Here is an 18,139-nt window from a genome sequence, read left to right on the forward strand (position 1 = left end):
AAAAAAAACAAGAAAAACAACAAACAATTAACATACAGTATTAGAAAAGTCTTTCATTCTTTTATCCATAAAGTTCGCTGCCCAGAACGCTTTCCGGTTCGCGAACTTGGCGCTTACCACGCAAAAAAAAAATTTTTATTTTTTTTTTGGACCCTCCTAGGCCCTTTTAAAACCTCCACATAAAACCTAGGGGGTCAACGAGGATCTACTATGCCCCCTTATGGTAATTTCCCCCTTTGTTTTGGCCTCCTCTTGTCTCTCGATCCTACCGAGAGACAAGATGGCGGCCGCTCCGGACTGTTTAGAATGTTGACAGACACCGGAGGGCCAATCAGCTTCGCATCGCAAAGTTCCGATACGCGAAAGGTTCGCTAACCGGATCGCTGCCCGGAGCGCTGTTACAGATATATATCTTGATTTAAACGTTAATTTCTCAAAATCCACTGAAGCACATATATTGAGACCTAGCAAAGGCACATCGGGCTAACAGTCCCTACAATTTTGCCAAGTTTCGTGAAAATCCATTCAGCCGTTCGGGCTAAAAGTGACTCCAACCGCCCTATGGAAATTAACATGGGAAAAAGGCGTTTTGGGACCCCCCTTTTTTCTCGGCCCCCCCTCCACAAAACCCCCCCAAATTTTCAAGGGCTGCTCAGAAACAAAATGTGCCATTTTCCTGAAAATTTCAGCCAATTCCGTCCACAAACGCAAAAGTTATTAGGCATAGAATTTTCAGAAATCCCATAGGGAAAAAATCCTAACTATATATACCTACTGGCGACCGCCAGTAGGTAATATATATATATAATATATATATATATATATATATATATATATATATATATATATATATATATATATATATGTCAAACAAAGTGCACTGCAGCTTGGAAGCTCACTCGAAGTCACTCTACCATCCGGCTCTTTCACGTGCAGCCTGCGCTCTGTTCCACGTATTTATACAGGATGCCTACGCGTTTCAAGGTTTCCACGACCCCTTCTTCCTGGGCAAAACAAACAACAGCATTTCAACTTTTCATGCTTGCATTTCCGGTTTTATTCATTTACAGGTAACATGTGCATTTTCAACATCATTACAATGCATGATGGGACATAGGGTTCCTTAGTTAAGTTCAAATGCGCAGTCCGTAATTTTTAAGTTCATCATTACCTCCAGTAGGTTTGTGTCACAGTTTGGCAGGTTTCATTTAGCACTGAGTGACTTGCAGAACCAATTTTGATGAGTTCAAAGTTGCTGCCTCGCCAGCTGGTTGCAGATACTTTCCCAACTGGCAATGGTGCTGCTTCCCACGGCCAGGCTGCCGCGTAGAAATGTGTCAAACAAAGTGCCCTGAAGCTTGGAAGCTCACTCGAAGTCACTCTACCATCCGGCACTTTCACGTGCAGCCTGCGCTCTGTTCCACGTATTTATACAGGATGCCTACGCGTTTCAAGGTTTCCACGACCCCTTCTTCCTGGGCAAAACAAACAACAGCATTTCAACTTTTCATGCTTGCATTTCCGGTTTTATTCATTTGCAGGTAACATGTGCATTTTCAACATCATTACAATGCATGATGGGACATAGGGTTCCTTAGTTAAGTTCAAATGCGCAGTCCGTAATTTTTAAGTTCATCATTACCTCCAGTAGGTTTGTGTCACAGTTTGGCAGGTTTCATTTAGCACTGAGTGACTAGCAGAACCAATTCTGATGAGTTCAAAGTTGCTGCCTCGCCAGCTGGTTGCAGATACTTTCCCAACTGGCAATGGTGCTGCTTCCCAACGCCAGGCTGCCGCGTAGAAATGTGTCAAACAAAGTGCCCTGAAGCTTGGAAGCTCACTCGAAGTCACTCTACCATCCGGCTCTTTCACGTGCAGCCTGCGCTCTGTTCCACGTATTTATACAGGATGCCTACGCGTTTCAAGGTTTCCACGACCCCTTCTTCCTGGGCAAAACAAACAACAGCATTTCAACTTTTCATGCTTGCATTTCCGGTTTTATTCATTTGCAGGTAACGTGTGCATTTTCAACATCATTACAATGCATGATGGGACATAGGGTTCCTTAGTTAAGGTCAAATGCACAGTCCGTAATTTTTAAGTTCATCATTACCTCCAGTAGGTTTGTGTCACAGTTTGGCAGGTTTCATTTAGCACTGAGTGACTTCCAGAACCAATTTTGATGAGTTCAAAGTTGCTGCCTCCCCAGCTGGTTGCAGATACTTTCCCAACTGGCAATGGTGCTGCTTCCCACGGCCAGGCTGCCGCGTAGAAATGTGTCAAACAAAGTGCCCTGAAGCTTGGAAGCTCACTAGAAGTCACTCTACCATCCGGCTCTTTCACGTGCAGCCTGCGCTCTGTTCCACGTATTTATACAGGATGCCTACGCGTTTCAAGGTTTCCACGACCCCTTCTTCCTGGGCAAAACAAACAACAGCATTTCAACTTTTCATGCTTGCATTTCCGGTTTTATTCATTTGCAGGTAAAGTGTGCATTTTCAACATCATTACAGTGCATGATGGGACATAGGGTTCCTTAGTTAAGTTCAAATGCGCAGTCCGTAATTTTTAAGTTCATCATTACCTCCAGTAGGTTTGTGTCACAGTTTGGTAGGTTTCATTTAGCACTGAGTGACTTGCAGAACCAATTTTGATGAGTTCAAAGTTGCTGCCTCGCCAGCTGGTTGCAGATACTTTCCCAACTAGCAATGGTGCTGCTTCCCACGGCCAGGCTGCAGCGTAGAAATGTGTCAAACAAAGTGCCTTGAAGCTTGGAAGCTCACTCGAAGTCACTCTACCATCCGGCTCTTTCACGTGCAGCCTGCGCTCTGTTCCACGTATTTATACAGGATGCCTACGCGTTTCAAGGTTTCCACGACCCCTTCTTCCTGGGCAAAACAAACAACAGCATTTCAACTTTTCATGCTTGCATTTCCGGTTTTATTCATTTGCAGGTAACGTGTGCATTTTCAACATCATTACAATGCATGATGGGACATAGGGTTCCTTAGTTAAGTTCAAATGCGCAGTCCGTAATTTTTAAGTTCATCATTACCTCCAGTAGGTTTGTGTCACAGTTTGGCAGGTTTCATTTAGCGTATAAATACGTGGAACAGAGCGCAGGCTGCACGTGAAAGAGCCGGATGGTAGAGTGACTTCGAGTGAGCTTCCAAGCTTCAGGGCACTTTGTTTGACACATTTCTACACGGCAGCCTGGCCGTAGGAAGCAGCACCATTGCCAGTTGGGAAAGTATCTGCAACCAGCTGGCGAGGCAGCAACTTTGAACTTATCAAAATTGGTTCTGCAAGTCACTCGGTGCTAAATGAAACCTGCCAAACTGTGACACAAACCTACTGGAGGTAATGATGAACTTAAAAATTACGGACTGCGCATTTGAACTTAACTAAGGAACCCTATGTCCCATCATGCATTGTAATGATGTTGAAAATGCACACGTTACCTGCAAATGAATAAAACCGGAAATGCAAGCCTGAAAAGTTGAAATGCTGTTGTTTGTTTTGCCCAGGAAGAAGGGGTCGTGGAAACCTTGAAACGCGTAGGCATCCTGTATAAATACGTGGAACAGAGCGAAGGCTGCACGTGAAAGAGCTGGATGGTAGAGTGACTTCGAGTGAGCTTCCAAGCTTCAGGGCACTTTGTTTGACATATATATATATATATATATATATATATATATATATATATATATATATATATATATATACTCGAAGGGGTAACTTTTGCAAACAGAATAGTGACCAGCCCTTGGTCATGGAGGTGCACCATCGCTGTTACTTGGGGTCCGTGTGCCTTTTAGATGAATCCGACACACGGAGAGGTGGATCCAGCATGGCGGTGTCTGCGAGGGAATCTCGCCAACGAGCAACGCGGTTGTTCACTGTTTGGATTGACACAACTTGAGCAGAATGGAGGATGCCCTAAAAAAGGTCGGATTGCTGGACTTTATCCACTTATGATTGTGGAGAAGCGTGGCTCAGTGGTTAGAGGCGGCAGACCCGGAAGCTGAGATCGACCGTGGACCAGGGTTCGATTCCCCGCCTCGGCTGGTCTCGGGCTCAAAATTCCACGGACTCGACAATTCTCGCTCTGGTGCCTACTCAACTCACGGGGTCACACTCTGCGACTCTGGGCAATAGCTTGCTTAATCTCCACTACGGCCCCTCGCGGCGGGATGCCTGGCTTTCACCTTGTGGACACCCTGCTGTGGTTTCTCACAGGGGAATACCAGGACGGGTTCCCTAAGCAAGCGCCGGGACGCTTACGGGCAGCTGTGCGCTTTACAATTCCAGCACATTTACATTTACATTGTTTTAAGTGGTCATGACGACGCCCATTTCGGTGGGTATCTGGGCACTACCAGTCCCAGGATGCATTGGAGGTGATGTACATGCTGATGGTGAAATAAAAGTGGGACTCAATTGGGTGGTGCTTCCTGTGCCGTCATTTTCACATATTGCCCATGATGAAGGGTGTTCCCTGCCCGAAACGCGTAGGCTGTAACAAGGAGGAGGCTGTCCTTTGATACCTAACTGTCATATGGCGCCATTCCACGTGTGCCCTTCACTCGAAGGGTTAACTTTTGGTGGTGCACCATCACTGTTGCTTTGAGATGCGAGTGCCTCTTAGATGAATCTGACACACGGACAGGTGGTTCCAGCATGGCGGTGTCTGCGAGGGAATCCCGCCAACGAGCAACGCAGGTTTGTTCGCTGTTTAGATTGACACAGCTTGAGCAGAATGGAAGATTCCCTAAGCATCAAACTGGTCAGGATGCTAGACTTTATCCCCTTATGATTGTTTTAAGTGGTCATGACGATGCCCATTTGGGTGGGTATTTGGGCACTACCGGTCCCAGGATGCATTGGAGGTGATTTACATGCTGATGGTAAAATAAAAGAGGGACTCAATTGGGTGGTGCTTCCTGTGCTGTCATTTTCACATATTGCTCATGATGAAGGGCCTTCCCTGCCCGAAACGCGTAGGCTGTAACAAGGAGGAGGCTGTCCTTTGATACATCCCTGTCATATGGAGCAATTCCAAGTGTGCCCTTCACTCGAAGGGGTAACTTTTGGTGGTGCACCATCACTGTTGCTTTGAGATGCGAGTGACACACGGAGAGGTGGTTCCAGCGTGGTGGTGTCTGCGAGGGAATCCCGCCAACGAGCAACGCGGGTTTGTTCGCTGTTTCAATTGACATAGCTTGAGCAGAATGGAAGATGCCCTAAGGATCAAACAGGTCAGATTGCTGGACTTAATCCCCCTATGATTGTTTTAAATGGTCATGACGACGGCCATTTGGGTGGGTATTTGGGCACTACCAGTTCCAGGATGCATTGGAGGTAATTTACATGCTGACGGTGAAATAAAAGAGGGACTTAATTGGGTGGTGCTTCCTGTGCCCGTCATTTTCATATATTGCCCATGATGAAGGGTGTTCCCTGCCCGAAACGTACAGGCAGTAAAAAGAAGGAGGCTGTCCTTTGATACCTACCTGTCATATGGAGCGATTCCACGTGTGCCCTCCACTCGAAGGGGTAACTTTTGCTAACATAATAGTAACCAGCCTTTGGTCACGGAGGTGCACCATCACTGTTCCTTGGGGGTCCGTGTGCCTTTTAGATGAATCTGAAACAAGGAGAGGTGGTTCTAGAGTGGCAGTGTCTGCGAGGGAATCCCGCCAACGGGCAATGTGGGCATGTTCGCTGTTTGGATTGACACAGCTTGAGCAGAATGGAAGATGCCCTAAGCATCAAACAGGTCGGATTGCTGGACTTTATCCCCTTATGATTGATTTAAGTGGTCATGACGACGCCCATTTGGGTGGGTATTTGGGTACTTCCGGTCCAAGGATGCATTGGAGGTGATTTACAGGCTGATGGTGAAATAAAAGAGGGACTCAATTGGGTGGTGCTTCCTGTGCTATCATTTTCCCATATTGCCCATGATGAAGGGCGTTCCCTACCCAAAACGCGTAGGCTGTAACAAGGAGGAGGCTGTCCTCTGATACCTACCAGTCATATGGAGAGATTTCACGTGTGCCCTTAACTCGATGGGGTAACATTTGCAAACAGAATAGTGACCAGCCCTTGGTCACGGAGGTGAACCATCGCCGATGCTTGGGGGTCCGTGTGGATTTTAAATGAATCTGACACACTGAGAGGTTGTTCCAGTGTGGCTGTGTCTGCAAAGGAATCTCGCCAACGAGCAATGCGGGCTTGTTCTCTGTTTGGATTGACACAGCTTGAGCAGAATTAAAGATGCCCTTAGCATCAAACAGGTCGGATTGCTGGACTTTATCCCCTTAATGTTTTTAAGCGGTCATGACGACGCCCATTTGGGTGGGTATCTGGGCACTTCCAGTACCAGGATGCATTGGAGGTGATGTACATGTTGATGGTGAAATAAAAGAGGGACTCAATTGGGCGGTGCTTCCTGTGCCGTCATTTTCACATATTGCCCATGATGAAGGGTGTTCCCTGCCCGAAACGCGTAGGCTGTAACAAGGAGGAGGCTGTCCTTTGATACCTAACTGTCATATGGCGCCATTCCACGTGTGCCCTTCACTCGAAGGGGTAACTTTTGGTGGTGCACCATCACTGTTGCTTTGAGATGCGAGTGCCTCTTAGATGAATCTAACACACGGACAGGTGGTTCCAGCGTGGCGGTGTCTGCGAGGGAATCCCGCCAATGTGCAACGCGGGTTTGTTCGCTGTTTAGATTGACACAGCTTGAGCAGAATGGAAGATGCCCTAAGCATCTAACTGGTCAGGATGCTAGACTTTATCTCCTTATGATTGTTTTAAGTGGTCATGACGATGCCCATTTGGGTGGGTATTTGGGCACTACCGGTCCCAGGATGCATTGGAGATGATTTACATGCTGATGGTAAAATAAAAGAGGGACTCAATTGGGTGGTGCCTCCTGTGCTGTAATTTTCACATATTGCTCATGATGAAGGGCCTTCCCTGCCCGAAACGCGTAGGCTGTAACAAGGAGGAGGCTGTCCTTTGATACATGCCTGTCATATGGAGCAATTCCAAGTGTGCCCTCCACTTGAAGGGGTAACTTGTGCACACATAATAGCCCTTGGTCACGGAGGTGCACCATCGCTGTTGCTTGGGGGTCCGTGTGCCTTTTAGATGAATCTGACACACGGAGCGGTGGTTCCAGCGTGGTGGTGTCTGCGAGGGAATCCCGCCAACGAGCAACGCAGGTTTGTTTGCTGTTTAAATTGACATAGCTTGAGCAGAATGGAAGATGCCCTAAGGATCAAACAGGTCGGATTGCTGGACTTAATCCCCTTATGATTGTTTTAAATGGTCATGACGACGGCCATTTGGATGGGTATTTGGGCACTACCAGTTCCAGGATGCATTGGAGGTAATTTACATGCTGAAGGTGAAATAAAAGAGGGACTCAATTGGGTGGGGCTTCCTGTGCCCGTCATTTTCATATATTGCCCATGATGAAGGGCGTTCCCTGCCCGAAATGTGCAGGCAGTAAAAAGAAGGAGGCTGTCCTTTGATACCTACCTGTCATATGGAGCGATTCCACGTGTGCCCTCCACTCGAAGGGGTAACTTTTGCTAACATAATAGTAACCAGCCCTTGGTCACGGAGGTGCACCATCGATGTTGCTTGGGGGTCCGTGTGCCTTTTAGATGAATCTGAAACAAGGAGAGGTGGTTCCAGCGTGGCAGTGTCTGCGAGGGAATCCCACCAACGGGCAATGTGGGCATGTTCGCTGTTTGGATTGACACAGCTTGAGCAGAATGGAAGATGCCCTAAGCATCAAACAGGTCGGATTGCTGGACTTTATCCCCTTATGATTGATTTAAGTGGTCATGACGACGCCCATTTGGGTGGGTATTTGGGTACTTCCGGTCCAAGGATGCATTGGAGGTGATTTACAGGCTGATGGTGAAATAAAAGAGGGACTCAATTGGGTGGTGCTTCCTGTGCTATCATTTTCCCATATTGCCCATGATGAAGGGCGTTCCCTACCCAAAACGCGTAGGCTGTAACAAGGAGGAGGCTGTCCTTTGATACCTACCAGTCATATGGAGAGATTCCACGTGTGCCCTCAACTCGAAGGGGTAACATTTGCAAACAGAATAGTGACCAGCCCTTGGTCACGGAGGTAAACCATCGCCGATGCTTGGGGGTCCGTGTGGATTTTAAATGAATCTGACACACTGAGAGGTTGTTCCAGTGTGGCTGTGTCTGCAAAGGAATCTCGCCAACGAGCAATGCGGGCTTGTTCTCTGTTTGGATTGACACAGCTTGAGCAGAATTAAAGATGCCCTTAGCACCACCTCCATCCCATGCGATCTTACTAGCCTGGCAAGAGGGGCCACATAGATATTGAAAAGGGTCGGACTCAAGGCCGACCCCTGTGGGACCCCACATTGCACAGGTGTAGCAGGGGAGAGGTACTCTCCTAGCTTGACCCTCTGCTCTCTCTGATTAAGGAAAGAGGTCAGAAGGCTCAATGCTAGTCCCTCCATCCCTATCTCCCTCAGATGAGCTGTTAAAGCAGAGGGAGATAGGGTATCAAAAGCTGCCGTCAGATCGAGCAGGACCAGAAAAGTAGTCTGGCCTCGGTCGACCTTTGATCGGATGTTGTCTACCACTACCGTAAGGGCCGACTCGGGGCTGTGAAATTTCCGGAACCCATGCTGAGATTGATCCAGGAACCCAGACGCATCAAGAAAGGTAGTCAAATGCTGATTAAGATGGAATTCAAGCATTTTAGCTGGGGCAGGCAGCAGAGATATAGGTCGAATGTTTTTGAGGGTTTCCGGATCCAGAGTCGGCTTTTTAAGTAGAGGCTTGACTATAGCTTTTTTCCATGCTGCTGGAAACAGGCCCTCATTTATGGCACGATTCATCACCTCAAGAAGAGGGGGGAGCAACGTTTCTCTGCACTCTTTCTGGACCCTCAAAGGGCAAGGGTCCAGAGGAGATCCTGATTTAGTTCTATTCAAAAGTGAGTCGAGATGATCGAGAGTGAGGAGAGGGAAGTTGGTAAGACTCTTGGAGGGTTCCTTTGCCCAGCACTCTAAAGCAGGCTGAGCCGGAACAGGATGGGAGCACATTAGATCTCTCTGAGCTTCAAGAGTGGAATAAATATCGGTGATTTTAGTGTGGAAAAACTGCGAGAGCTTGTCACACAGCTCTTGGGAACCTATGATGGGATCGGGAGTTTGTAGAGAACACAAAGAATCAACGATCTTAAAAAGTTCCCTAGGAGAGGTAAGGGACGTAGTTAGCCTGGAGAAATAGGCCTGTTTTTCTTTAACGACCCTAGCCTTATAGTCTCCAAGCAAAGACTTATGTTTTTCTCTGTCTGTGGGATCCCAGGTTTTTCTCCATAGTCTCTCCTGTTTCCTGCAACTCTGCCTTAAGAGCCTGAGAGGCTCTGTAAACCAGGGGGCTGAAGGTTTTCGCCTAGCTGAATAGCAAAGAGAGGCAGGGGCTAAAAGATCTACTGCTCTGGAGATAGAGTTGGAGAGTTCCAGTGCAACATCACGGGCATCCTTCACAGAAGAGATAGTGACTTGTGCCATGAGGGGGGCAAGAGAGTCATTCGTGATTCCCCTAAAATTCCGCCTAAGTTCTTTGTTGGTGGGGCCGAGGGGCGGTGGAAAAGAGAGGGAAGATTTAAGTTCCAGGGGGACTGCAAAATGGTCTGACCAGACCAGAGGAATGGGAGGACCCGTGGAGAGTCTAGGGTCGTTGGAAAACACCACGTCCAGAATATGACCAGCCCGATGGGTAGGACTAATTACTAGCTGGCGCAAGCCACATGCAGCTAGGGGGTCCACCAAGGCAAGAGTATCATTAGAGCCAAGGTCATCTAGATGGAAATTTAGGTCCCCCATAACTGTAAGGTAGGGTTTGCCAAAGTAGGGTTCTGGGATTTTGAGTAAATTATGACTAAAGCTGGATCTAGGGCCAGGAGGTCTATAAATGAGAAGACCAGTAAAGGATACTGAGGGAGAAGAGGATATGAAAAAATAAACTGCCTGGAAAAGGTCTGAAGGAGCAGAGAGAGTTTTAATGCGGCATATGGATGAAGCCTTATATAAGATTGCCAAACCTCTGCCCCTTGTGACCCACTCTATCCAATCTGGCTAACGCATAGCCCTGGGGGATAGCGTTCAGAAGGTCAGGTCCAGAGGCTTCAGACGCCCAGGTTTCGGTCACAAAAACCCATGAAGGGTCCCTGGCTGTAACGAAATCGTGGAACGCGATATTGTTTTTAATCAATGATCTGGCATTGATGAGGTAGCCCCCTTCCGTATGGGTGGTAGGCGTAGTAAAGGTTTTAGCCAAGGTCTGCTTTTTAGAGGGATCAGGAGGAAAGGGCTCTATATGAGCAGTATAACAACAACATAAAGGAGAGCAAAGAAGAGCCTCCGGGGTAAAACTATAGTGGCAGGGTAATAAGGTGGGCTTTAGTGCTGCAATATATCATTATAAGCATAGGACAAGGTTACCTGGCTAGCCACCAAGGTAGCAATATCTTCTCTGTGCAGCCCGTCCTGCAGCCCATCCTCACCGCGGACGGGCGCAGACGGGCTTAACTTTGGCGCAACTTCGGCGCACGACCGCGGTGCGCGTCCGCTGTGCGCGGAGATATTCATCCCAGTTAAATGCATCCGGTCCCGAGTCTGGCGCCCCACCTGACCAGCACCGGCCAATGAGAACGGGACCAGCTCTCTGCATACGTGCCCTCCACTCAAACGGGAGAACCCGCGGAGGAACGGGGCACAGGCAGTGAAGATAGCACACAGGAGAATAAGATACAGACAACAGTTTAAAAAGCGACTGAAATGTAAGTGATTTTAAAACACGCCGAAATTAAAAGACTGATTTCCCCAAGTTTCCCTAATAGCAGCAAGTACGATAGAATTAGCAGCAAGGCAGTCACAAAATAAAGTTAGCAACCAGGCATAGTATTCATGCACTGGAACCTCGGATATGTGCATATGATAGTGTTGTATTGATGAGTGACTGTATGTATGAGTGATTCTATGGGTGAATGAGTGAATGTGTGTGTAGACCTAGGAATCAGTGAGTGCGTATGTAGTAACTGGTATTGGTGTGTCAATGGTTTCAAGAATGGTAGTCTGTATTTAACGCTGGGTGTATCAAAGGTTTTATTAGAGTGTGAGGAGGTGCATCGTATTATCACATGAATGATATCATCAGTGATGTGATCAGTGATGTCAAATGAGATGTCATCAGTGATGTCATCAGTGATGTCACTGACCATGTCATGAATGATGTAATATGTGACATCATCAGCAGTGGATTGCGGGTGCGCGAAATATAGTTAGTACAACTAACTATGTAGGACCAATTTCAATGGTTTTTAAAATGCTAATTCCTAACTATATAAGGGCTGAAACCTATGGTTTTTTAAGTGAATTTGCAAGGTTTTTTAAATGCTAATTCCTAACTATATAAGGCCTGAAACCTATGTTTTTTTAAATGAATTTGCAAGGTTTTTTAACCACATGGCTGCTAGGCGTTTTCCCGTCCTGCGCTGAAGATCCAAAATCACCATAATTCATGACGAGCTGGCCTTGTCATCCGCGCACGGCAGGTAAGCGCCATGACGAGCCCAGCTCGTCATTAGCTTCGAAGGGGTTAAATGCTAGTTCCTAACTATATAAGGCTTGAAACCTATGGTTTTTTCAGTGAATTTGCAAGGTTTTTTAAATGCTAATTCCAAACGATATCAGGCGTTAAACCTATATTTTTTTTCAATAAATTTCAAAGGTTTTCTAAATGCTAATTCTATTTGTGGATAACGTTTATATATGTTATTATCCTTCTGGGACCACCTGAGCAGCCATCTTGTTTCTCAGGAGAAGTGAGGCACAAGAGAGCACAAAACCAAAGTGGAAAATGCGAAAAGGGGGCAGGGTTGAGACCCCCTGAGCCCCTAGCCCTTCTTAGGGGGTCCCAGAAGGACCACCAAGTGCAAAAAATGTTTTTTTATTTTTTTTTTTAATCGCGGGGTACGCGCACCGTACGCGTACCGTATGCATACGGTGCGCGTACCCCGCGATTTTTTCGATTTTCTTTTTTTTTTTTTGCCCTTGGGGGTCCTTTTGGGACCCCCTGAGAAGGGCTAGAGGGTTGGGGGGTCTCTACCCTGCCCCCTTTTCATGTTTTCCACTCTTGTTTTGGGCTCTCTTGTGCCTCAGTTCTGCTGAAAAACAAGATGGTGGCCAACACTTCCTGGTTTGGACAGTTTGGAATGTTGACAGTCTACTGCCAGCCAATCAGAAACTCGCTTGCGCACGTAAGGGTACGCGCAGGTACATGTACGGTACGCGTACCGTACGCGTACGGTGCGCGTACGGTGTGCGCATATAGATATATCATTTGCTCAAATTCAATTTTCTCAACAACTACTGGAGGGATTTTTACCACATATAGAAAAGGCACTACTGCATACCTGTCCCTACCATTTTGCCAATTTTGGTGTAATTCCGTTCAGCCGTTCGGGCTGTAGCCATGTCTAAAGGTCCCATAGAAAATGCCATTTCAAAAATTAAAAAATCAATTTTCTCAAGAACTATTGGAGGGATTTTCACCAAACATAGCAAAGGCACATCTGCATACCAGGCCCTACCATTTTGCCAAGTTTGGTGTAATTCTACCAGGTGAGGTGGGGCTGTTCCTTCCCATCACGTGGGTGAGTGAATCTATACTTGTAATAACACACTTAATATAGTGATTGTTGACTGACTCTGACGGTCCAAATGCTGGTCATTATTTGCCCATGACCAGTATATCCTACATAACTTTGTAACTCAGTGCATGTTATGTTGGTTAAATTGATTTATTTGACACTGTACCTTTATATATATTATTTTCCTCCTTATGGTCTAGGATGAGAAGATGATCGCACATACACTCTCAGGTGATATGGTTTAATTCAGCAGTAGCACTAATGGTCCTGAAGAAGCAGCAGGGGATCTCTAGACCTCACTAGTCTGCAGAAACATGTCGACCTTATATCCTTTTTTAGTGGACATTTGTTATACCACTAATTTGCACTGTTTTTATTGATTTAGGAGTGTGAGGGTTTATATTAAAATTACTGTCCCGATCACGACCTAATTTTAGAGCCTTTTCTTTCTCTTTTCACACATTCACTATTTTCTAAGCACTGCTATTCAGTTCACCACAAGATACGCTATTCCTATCACATCAGCATCAAGACGGTTTTTCCTGTGCATGGTGTATTCACCTTCCAGCACAGGTTTTTTTACCTCTGATTGTGATTTACAACTACACAAGAGATCCCAGATGATGAAGGGCGGTCTCGATGGTGGACTGATGGGAACTCGTTCTAGTTAGAACCATTTCCTCCTTGTATATTCAGGTACATTGTTCAATTTGGACTCTCTGTTAATTTTGGGTTGGTGTAATTCTATTCAGCCGTTCGGGCTGTAGCCGTGTCTAAAGGTCCCTAAGGAAATTAACATGGGGAAAACACGTTTTGGGACCCCCCTTATTTCTCTGCCCCGCTTGCCGAATCCCCCCGAAACTTTCAGAGAAGGAGGGCAGCGTAGCGAAGCAATTTTATGGAAAATTACACGCAGATCCCTCAATCGGCGCCAAAGTTATTCCCAATAGAATGTTGGGGATTTCCTATGGTAACTAGGTCCTAACTATATATACCTACTGGCGACCGCCAGTAGGAAATATATATATATATATATATATATATATATATATATATATATATATATATATATATATATATATATATATATATATATATATATATATATACAGCGAAAAGTCTTCAACTACAAGAAGAACTGGAGGAACCAAACGGGGAATTCAGGTAAAGCATTTATTGACAACCAGCAAAGGCATGACGCGTTTCGACGTAAATGTCTTCCTCAGATGCCTGCCAACACCGTGCTTGCAGGCCAGCCACTTGTAACTACTCCATCCGTTCTGTCTTAATGACATAGTCAGGCCGGCTCTGAGTCACCATCATCGCTGTGGTTGTCTCGGAAAACCACAGTTCCCAGAATGCCCCTCTCACGGTAAAACTGGGTCGGGATCTCTTTCACGGCACCATGTATCCCTTCCTGGGTCCTGGCTGTCGGTAAGATAAGAACGTGGTGCAAGTGCTCTGATATATATATATATATATATATATATATATATATATTTTTTTTTCCCTTCGTTAAAAACCTTCCGTCCTATCTGAAGGACACACAAGACTTCCTGAGCATTATGGACAACATCACATGGGATTCCGGAATGTTGTTAATCACCTTAGATGTAGTTAATCTTTATACCTGCATCAACCATGAGCAGGGCCTATTGGCCGTGAAATGGTTTTTAGACCAAAAACCAGAACATTTCCGTAACCATAACAACATGATTTTGTCTATGATTAGATTTTGCTTGTTTAATAACATTTTCTTATTTGATGGGATCATGTACAACCAGAAACGGGGGACCTCAATGGGTTCGTGCTTCTCCCCCAGCTACGCGAATTTATTTGTGGGCTGGTGGGAGAAGCACGAGGCATGGAGTGACTCTCATTATGAATGGACAGAGAAAATCTTGATGTGGACTAGGTACATAGACGACCTGTTCATAATCTGGCAAGGGGATCGTCAGTCAGCAGAAGAGTACATCTCCACCCTGAACACCAACACTCTCAATTTGAGATTTACTAGCACAATCAGTACCAGTAGCATCAATTACCTTGACCTTGAAATTTTTGTACATAATAATGTCTTACAAACCCGCCTGTACAGAAAACCGACTGCGGGAAACGCGGTCTTGCATGCCAGGTCATACCATCCGAAAAGTCTTGTAAAAAATGTACCATACGGCGAATTTCTACGCCTAAAGAGAAATTGTTCTCTTGAACAAGACTACAACCAGGCAGTAACTGAAGCTCATGGTAGATTTGAGAGTAGGGGATATAACAGCAATATCTTGAAACAAGCCAGTAGTAAAGCCTCTGGGATTAATAGGAGGGATCTCCTTGTTCCGAAACAAAAAACTGAGGCACCTGATGAGGTCCGTATGATAACGGAATTTAACACCAAATCAGGCGAAATAGTGAGCATTTTTCAGAAACACTGGCACATACTCACTGCTGACAGGGTCCTCAAGAAAAATCTGCCAAAGAGGCCTTTAATCACTTACAGAAGATGTCCGTCTTTGGCCGATCATTTGGTCCATAGCCATTTTAGATCCTTGGCTCAACCCATCAAAATTTCGAAATCGGTTGGTTTCTTTCCCTGTCTTAAGTGTAAGGCATGCAGATTCAGTAGTAAAATATCTGAATACCCAAACCGTACAGGCGATAACAAACCCAACATCAAGATCAAGCAGTTGCTTAATTGCAACTCAGAATACACTGTATATTGTCTCACCTGTCCTTGCAAGCTGCGATACATCGGCAGCACTATTAAACCAGCGAAACTAAGAATTCTTGAACACATGCGGGCAATTACAAACAAAGATAAATCATATCCTTTTGCCCGACACTTTGCTGAACACCATCAAAGCAAGTGGGAAAAACTTAGTTTCTACTGCATCGACCAGGTCCCCAAATTAGAACGAGGGGGTGACAGAGACAAGGCCCTACGTATTTTGGAGTCTAAACAAATCATTAGCTTAAAAACTACTACTCCGTGGGGTTTGAACAATAATGAAGAACTTTGGGTTCATTCATAATCTGTAAATTGCCTGGAATGTGTGGATAAGATGGTACGAGGATGAACTGAAACTATATAACATCTCCATCTTTTCCAACAAACATGTCATGCCTGATTAACACTGTTTGCACTGTCGATGAAATTGCCCATTCAGGGCTCAATAACTAACATCAAGCATATTGAAAAAAACAATTGTGGGAAACATTTCAATTGCTGCATACATGAATTTTTGCTGTGTCAATGTATTGATGAAAAAAACATATTTTTATAACATAACGTTAATGGTTTTTAATGAGCACTATGCACTTTCACATTAGTCGCCTCTTTTTAGCCTAAGATTTCAATGTAATATGTACATTACAAGATGGCCGCCAAATTGTCAAACAGATAATGTCCCTCTTTTATGTTTGTGACATGCATAGCGGGCCAATGGCTTTAAAATGGCGATTTCGATTTTGCACTAACGTTACACTGACGAAGTCTGCAAAGGCGAAACGCGTCTGTAAGGGGTGAAGGGGGTCTTTTGGTGTAATAAAATCTGTGAATCGGATACCAGTGTGCCAGCCTATCTTTTTCTGACACCTTTATGGGACAACAGAAACGTGCAGCTATATATATATATATATATATATATATATATATATATATATATATATATATATATATATATATATATATATATATTCACTGACCATGTCAGGAGTGATGTAATATGTGACGTAATCAGCAGTGCATTGCGGGCGCGCGAGTTATAGTTAGCTGAACTAACTATAACGGGGGAATTTCCATGGTTTTGTCCGAGTGACATGTCCAGCTAACTATCACGCTCCTGAAACCTATAGTATTTTCTGTGAATTTCTAAGGTTTTTTAAATGCTAATTTCTAACTATAACGTGCTTGAAACCTATGTTTTTTTAGTGAATTTCAAAGGTTTTTTAAATGCTAATTTCTAACTATAACGGGCGTGAAACCAATGGTTTTTTCAGTGAATTTCACAGGTTTTTTAAATGCTAGTTTCTAACTATGCCTACAGAGGTAGGAATGTGAAGAAAGAAGAAAAACACACAGAAAGAAGAAAAAGAAATGCAGAAAGAAGCAACAGAATTCCTCAAAGATGAAGAAAAGTGCAGGAAGAAGGAAGACGTACAGAAAGAACAAACAGAGGAGCAGAAAGAGGTCTTGTTGCAAAATCATCCTGTACCCTCAACTTTTTCCGTTGGGTACTAATGTTAAGCGACTCTGAATAACCAGTCCTGGAGCCAGTGCTATGCTAAAGGACACATAGAATACAGTTAAAACACCTATATACACTAGGGAACACTATGCGTTGGGGTACCCCTGTGATTACCATGCCCTTCTCTGTAAGACCCTAGTATATAATAGGGCAGGGGGGTTAAAACTACCTCTTAAAAAACACCACACTGTTGAAGCGAGGAGGGGGCTGAGCTGACATGTGCAAACACCCTCTGTGGCCATTTTAATTTGCGGGATAAAGTCCCCTTGAATCCTGAGTGTCCCTTGGGTCTAACTAGCCCACCAGGTATCTCCAATTGTCGCTACAGAGCTGCATTGCAGAAGGTGTAAAAAGGGGCATGGCCTGGACCACCTCTCTGCAACGCAGTGCAGTGGCACTTACTGAAAGCACCTGGTGGACTAGTTGGCCCCCAGGGACCCTCAGGATTGAAGGGGAAATATTTCCCCAACTTAAAACGCTCCACAGGGCGTGTTTGCACACGTCACCTCAGGCCCCATCTCCTCCCTTCACCACTGTGTAAACGCACCCTGTGGCCATTTTGAGTTGTGAGATTAAGTCCTCTTAAATCCTGAGGGTCCCTAGGGTCCAACTAGCCCACTAGGTACCTCCAGTAAGCGCCACAGAGCTGTGTTGCAGAGAGGTGTAAAAAGAGGCACGTCCTGGACCACCTCTCTGCAACGCAGCGCAATGGCGCTTACTGGAAGCAACTGTGGGCTAGTTGGCCCTCAGGATTGAAGGGGAATTTTTTCCCCAACTTAAAACGCGCCACAGGGCGTATTTGCACAAGTCACCTCAGGCCCTGTCCCCTCCCTTCACCACTGTGTAAACGTGCCCTGTGGTTCTGTGAAAACGGCCTTGTTACGTAAGGTCATGGTTCCGTCACGATTTTGGTGATGTCGGAACGTATTTAGCGAATGCGGCTAATGTGGAGTGAATTCGTCAGGTTAGTTAGCGAGTTCACCATGTATTTGGAGATTTCATTTTGAACATGGGTTCCATTTTGTTTAAGTCTCCATTTTGTCTTGCCATCACGCAGGAAGACGAATATGGTCGAACGAATGAAGCTGCCTGGCCTTCATGTGTTGGTATACATTAACAGGGTCTTTTTTGACTCTGAGGTGAATTGCAAGGATCTCATTCC

This window comes from Lissotriton vulgaris, chromosome 2_1 (assembly GCF_964263255.1).
Source record: "Lissotriton vulgaris chromosome 2_1, aLisVul1.2, whole genome shotgun sequence".
Classification (NCBI taxonomy): Eukaryota; Metazoa; Chordata; class Amphibia; order Caudata; family Salamandridae; genus Lissotriton; species Lissotriton vulgaris.